Genomic DNA, 6000 nt, shown 5'->3' with positions numbered 1-6000 from the left:
TGGTCAGGCTTCTCACCTACCTCTTTGTTATTGTTCAGGAGACACCCTGCTGTAACTGGCAAACTGCTTTTCCACTCTCTGCTGTCTTTCCAGAGCACGAGCTGATGCTGTAACTAGCAAATTGGTTGTCTCCTCTCTTCAGTCGCGTGATGCATTCTGTTATGAGAATCATTGGCTGATCCTTGGATACAGCCAGTATTGCTCCAAACTTCTCATCGGATCTATGCGAATCATGTAGATCCCCTATTTTGGATCCAAAATGGCTAATTTCGCCAAAAGGTTACTAGTTTGCATCTCCGCTGTTGTCATGGCCTTTACTGTGGAGGGCTTGGATCTGTGGCCAGAGTAGTGGTATGAGGGAGTGTGTGAGATTGCCACCAAGTGTCCTCTCCTGATCTTCCCTATCGGTGAACCGCTCCACTCCGAGAGTACAACTCTGCCAGACACACACACACACAGACACACACAAAGACCAGCACAGTCAGGTGGTCAAGTCACCTACCCTAAATGATGGCACCTGTATCTTTACTGGAACTCTACTTGTCCCGTTCGAAGTCTAACTTTACCTGTCTCCTTTCTGTAAGTATAACTAACTACCTGTCTATCATCAAGGCTGAGCTTAGTGACCTACAATCCATCAACTTGTTGGACCCCTCCCATGAAGGATCTGCTCTGATCAACAAACTAGACTTCGCCATGTCAACGTACCTACTGTCTGTTTACAGGCTAGAGTACATGAGGTGATGTTCCGGTACTTTGAGGACAAAGCCATCCAGAAGGACAAATCAGGTGGGTGTAATTTTATTATCTATTATGGATCCCATTAGCTGCTGCCAAAGCAGCAGCTAATCTTCCTGGGGTCCAGCAAAATTAAGGCGGTTTATACTATTTTAAAACATTACAATACATTCACAGATTTCACAACACATTATGTGCCCTCGGGCCCCTACTCCACAACTACCACATATCTACAGTACATATCTACAGTGCGTGTGTGTGTGTGATTGTGTTGTGTATGCATGTGTCTGTGTCAATGTTTGTGTTGCTTCACAGTCCATGCTGTTCCATAAGGTGTTTTCTATCTGTTTTTTCAATCTAATTTTACGGCTTGTGTCAGTTACTTGATATGGAACAGAGTTCCACATAGTCATGGCTCTATGCAGAACTGTGTGCCTCCCATAGTCTGTTCTGGATTTGGGACTGTGAAGAGACCTCTTGTGGCATGTCTTGTGGGTTATGCATGGGTGTCCGAGCTGTGTGCCAGTAGTTAGACAGACAGCTTGGTGCATTCAAGATATTAATACCGCTCATAAATAAAAGTAGTGATAAAGTCAATCTCTCCTCTACTTTCAGCCAGGAGAGATTGACATGCATATCATTAATATTAGATCTTTGTGTACATCCAAGGGCCAGCCGTGCTGCCCTGTTCTGAGCCAATTGACATTTTCCAAAGTCCTTTTTTGTGGCACCTGACAACACGACTGAACAGTAGTCAAGGTGCGACAAAACTAGGGCCTGTAGGACCTGCCTTGTTGATAGTGTTGTTAAGGCAGAGCATCGCTTTATTATAGACAGATTTCTCCCCATCTTAGCTACTACTGCGTCAATATGTTTTGACCATGACAGTTTACAATCTAGTGTTACTCCAAGCAGTTTAGTCATCTCAATTTGATCCATTTTCACATTATTTATTACAAGATTTAGTTGACATTTAGGATTTAGTGAGTGTTTTGTTCCAAATATAATGCTTTTATTTTTAGAAATATATAGGGCTAATTTATTCCTTGCCACTCACTCTGAAACTAACTGCAGCGCTTTGTTAAGTGTTGCAGTCATTTCAGTCACTGTAGTAGCTGACGTGTATAGTGTTGAGTCATCCGAATACATAGAAACTCTTTACCTTTTACTCAAAGTCAGTGGCCTGTCGTTAGTAAAAATAGAAAAAAGCAAGGGGCCTAAACAGCTACACTGTTATCTGTGTTATAATGTTTTATATTGATTGTATATTCGTTTTTGCTCCTCGTGAGGTAGATGACCAGGGTTTTTTTCTGTTTCTGATTCAATGTATCATTAGGTTCGATGAGGGTGTGATCTGTGTTGCTGATAATCTTCAATGTCTTCCTCAAAATTATGGCTGAAAAGGTAGGTGTGCTCTTAACCTTTTCACATGTGAGTTCCAAATGTCTCTAAGGGTCATCCCAGCGTGAGTGTTTTATACGTGATGTCAAAATGTGCTCACTATTCCAAAATGTGATTGTTACTCAACAGGACAGTTAATCTGCGCTGCCCTCAAACTAAGGCACTCTGCCTGCTTTTATTTATAGGCTGTTTTCAAGTTGTCAATTTCAAGTTTTATTTTCTAACAACAGTTTGAATTAAGATGTGTTCCGCCTCATTAATTCACATAAAAGTAGGCCATTTCACTTTTGTGGACAATTCATTTTTTGGGGCATTACTGAGCCGGAAAAACTCCCCCAAGCACTTTGCCATCGTTTACGCAGATCAAGTATGCAGACATTTGCATATCTCCAGTCAGAACAGAACCTGCATAAACTTTTTAACATTTTCCGTCTGGTGCCCGCTTCACCTTCATTGTTGTTTTCATTACTACATGATAATAACTTTGGAGATGTGTGCGTTTCTATCAAAGTAAATGCCTTATTACGTTATAATAGTTTCTGTATGCCATTTTTACTGTTGCTCACTGTATGTATTAAGCATAATATATTTGTCTGTATTCCTTATAACCGCGGACATGCAAGGTAACATTACTAACTTCATAACATTTATGGTGTTATGCTCAGTCGTGCTTATGTAGCTAGCTACATTCTTCTATTAGCTCTGTAAAACAATGCTAATTGCGACAGGGAAACATTAGTTGTGTTGTCTTTTGAAGCTACCCTGGCCTTATGATGATGGGTTGTTTTTATTTGGCCTGTTTAGCATAGCTCTGTTCTGCCCTGCCCCCTTGTGGAGCTCAACAGTTACTGTTTTTTACTGTTATATAACTCATGTTTGTGATTTTGTCAATGCAATTTATTCTTTTGATAGCAGAGTTATGTTACTTCTTTGTAATATTGTTTAATTGCTATATCCTGATATTGTAATGTAATTACTAATAAGTCCTCTTTATTCTGTACTTTCAGAAAACACACACACAAACGGTATTGAACATTATTTGCCAATATCGTAACTGGAACTGGAAATCCTTCGAGCTGAAGATTGAGGCCAGCTTTTGTACGCTAGCGTACACTCCTTAACAGTTTCACTGGATGAAAACACAGCAAGAAAACACATAGGGATATATGTAAGTCATCTATTTTATTTAATTATTGGTGGTGGTTGAACAACAACAAAAACTTTTTTGCCTAGAGGAAAAGAAATGCAAGAAAAGACTGACAACTTATGAATATGCATAACCGATAATTCATATTCATGCAGTGATTGAACAACAACTGCATTTCCACCCCCCACCTCTAAATCATAGTATCATGACAGATTACCGTTCAAGTCACCTGTCAGTAATTGCTGCAGATGTGCTCAATAATGCTTTATAAGGGCACAAGGCGAGACCCAAATGCAGACATAGGAGCCAGATGGTTGAGCTCCAATATTAGAGGCAAAAGGCAGGTTGGGGACAGTCGAGAGTTCATAACCAGGTTAGAGTCCAAACAGTACCAGGCGATAGGCAGGCTCGAGGTCAGGACAGGCAGGGGTTCAGTGATCAGGTCTGAGTCCAAACAGTACAAGGGGATAGGCAGGCTCGAGGTCAGAACAGGCAGAGTGGTCAGGCAGGCGGGTTCGGCGTCAGGACAGGCAAGGGTCAAAACCAGGAGGGCTAGTGACATGGTTGCTGTATGGACAGTGGAGAGGACACGGACGTCTCGTTTGTCATGCAACTTTACTGCCAGCTGTTGACCGTTCTCCTTGAACTCCAGCCACCCCTCTGCTGCATCCGAATGCCGGCATCCCCTTCCTCTTCAACCTGACTGTGCCACAGGCCCCTGTGCTGTTGGAGAGCAGATGCTGGAAGAGTGTGAGACTGCTGTACCAACTGTCTACATACAAAGTGTGTCCCTTGCCGAGATGAGGAGCCAACATGGTCATCACCGTGGACCCGGACACCCCAAGCCCCTCATAATGTTGGATGTCAGTGGTGGACCCTGTATAGACTATAATGTCCTGTCTTCACGTCGCACATAACAAAGAACTGGACCCCAAACCTGTGCCTTTTGGAAGAAATATATTGACGGAACGCCAGTCTACTCTTCCATAACATCAGGGACATTTCTTATTTTGTGTGACGGGTCATTTAGCTTGGCAGTAGCATTGTTGATGAAATGCAGGCATTGCAGCAGAACTAGGAAGTGGTCTATGGAAAAGATGGTGGCAAAGAAGGGAGTTGCAAACATAGGATCTGTGATCCAGTATTCTCTTAGGGAGTTCTTTGCTATTCCCATAAGGACTGTCACCAGGAAGGTATACATTTCACAAATTGTGGTTGTCACCCATTTAGCGAGTTTCCCCCTCTCTCCTGGCTCTCTCTTCTCCTGTAGCTCTAAGGCATAGCGATTGGTGTCCTCTACTATTTCTCCCACCAGCTCCTCTGTCAGAAACAGCTTGAAGCACTCTGCCTCAGAGGGAAATGGCAAGGGGCTTTGCACTTCAGACTGGGACTCAAAGCAAACAGCAGGGCATGGAGGGGTGAAATTGCTGGCGGCCTTCCACTTACCATAGACCTCCTGTACTTCATCCACTGTCGGTCTGCCTCCATCACCACCAGCATCCTCAAAGGGACCTGGGACTTTGTCAGTGGACAAGGGGTCCTCAGATTCAGGGTTCTCAATGGCTACAAGGTTGGGGGCAGCTCCTCACTGTCACTATCAGAATCTGATTCCTGACTTTCATACTCAGACTCACTGTCAGAATTTATAAAAATCTCCATAATTTCCCTATTTGTGAAGGAGATTGCTAATGCTGCAGCTTAGCCTACTAACTACATAAACAACAACACTGAATGGCTCAGAGTGGGAGTCAGAGGTTATGTGATTGACTGCCGGGACATCCCAAAACAGTGTTAAATGCTGACTGTTGCGTCAATCGAAACTGGACGTTCTAAATAAGCGCTCTAATCACACCGGTTTGAGCGTACGTTGTAGAATGATCACACCTTTTTGTGGCTCCTTGTGAAAAGGTTAATACCAAATGTTGCTTTGGTTTTGAATTATTTTACAGCCCGGTTTAAGGTGGTATTTGGATGGTATTTACTAAGATAATGTGTTAACTGTAGAGTCATTTTTGACAAAATAAATTGTTTAAGAATTGTGTAACAAAATGTACAGTGTGTTGAGTTTTATTTAGGAAAAGGATATGTTTGTTTATAGAAACCCCATTTTATTTGGGTTATTGTGCCACCTGCTGGCCAATTAATGTTTCACACTCTAGAACTGCGTAAGGGGTTCAGTCCAACCGTAAATTAACACACCTGTGGGCTTGTGTCTAGATCGAGCGGGCCCTGGACTGGGATTTGAGTGAAGGCGGGTGTAATGTGAACATTCACATCCTCGCAAATGGAGTGAATTTCGGCAGACACGTTCTCCGGCAATTTTACACCTAGTCATGGTGTCTAATCCTTGATCTCTTTCTCAAACTTCTTCCGCTGCAGTACATCTCTTCATAAGAGCGTCTGCTAAATGACTAAAATGTAAATGTAAAATGTTCACTGGATGAAGTCAAAAGGGCAGTGGACCCAGCAAAACATTGGTTAACCTGTTGGGGCTAGGGGGCAGCATTTGCACGTCTGGATAAAAAAAATGTACCCGATTTAATCTGGTTACTAATCCTACCCAGTAACTAGAATATGCATATACTTATTATATATGGATAGAAAACACTCTAAAGTTTCCAAAACTGTTTGAATGGTGTCTGTGAGTATAACAGAACTCATTTGGCAGGCAAAACCCTGAGACATTTTCTGACAGGAAGTGGATACCTGATGTG

At 42.5% G+C, this 6000-nt stretch overlaps 1 long non-coding RNA gene across 2 annotated transcripts in view; it reads left to right on the top strand.

Annotated features, from left to right (window-relative positions):
• The first annotated feature begins 441 nt into the window (after positions 1–441).
• The window catches only part of LOC106603688 (uncharacterized), a 38127-nt gene continuing 32568 nt past the window's right edge, over positions 442–6000 (top strand). For both annotated transcript variants that reach the window (XR_006762177.2, XR_001328471.3), the window contains exons 1-4: positions 442–579; positions 726–789; positions 2075–2142; positions 3147–3307. This is a non-coding gene — a long non-coding RNA (uncharacterized LOC106603688). The remainder of the gene's footprint in view (positions 580–725; positions 790–2074; positions 2143–3146; positions 3308–6000) is intronic.

This window comes from Salmo salar, chromosome 26, assembly GCF_965601325.2.
Source record: "Salmo salar chromosome 26, fSalSal1, whole genome shotgun sequence".
In the NCBI taxonomy this organism is placed as follows: Eukaryota; Metazoa; Chordata; class Actinopteri; order Salmoniformes; family Salmonidae; genus Salmo; species Salmo salar.
Note: the sequence above shows the minus strand (reverse complement) of the source record. Positions and strands in the feature narration are given on the sequence as shown.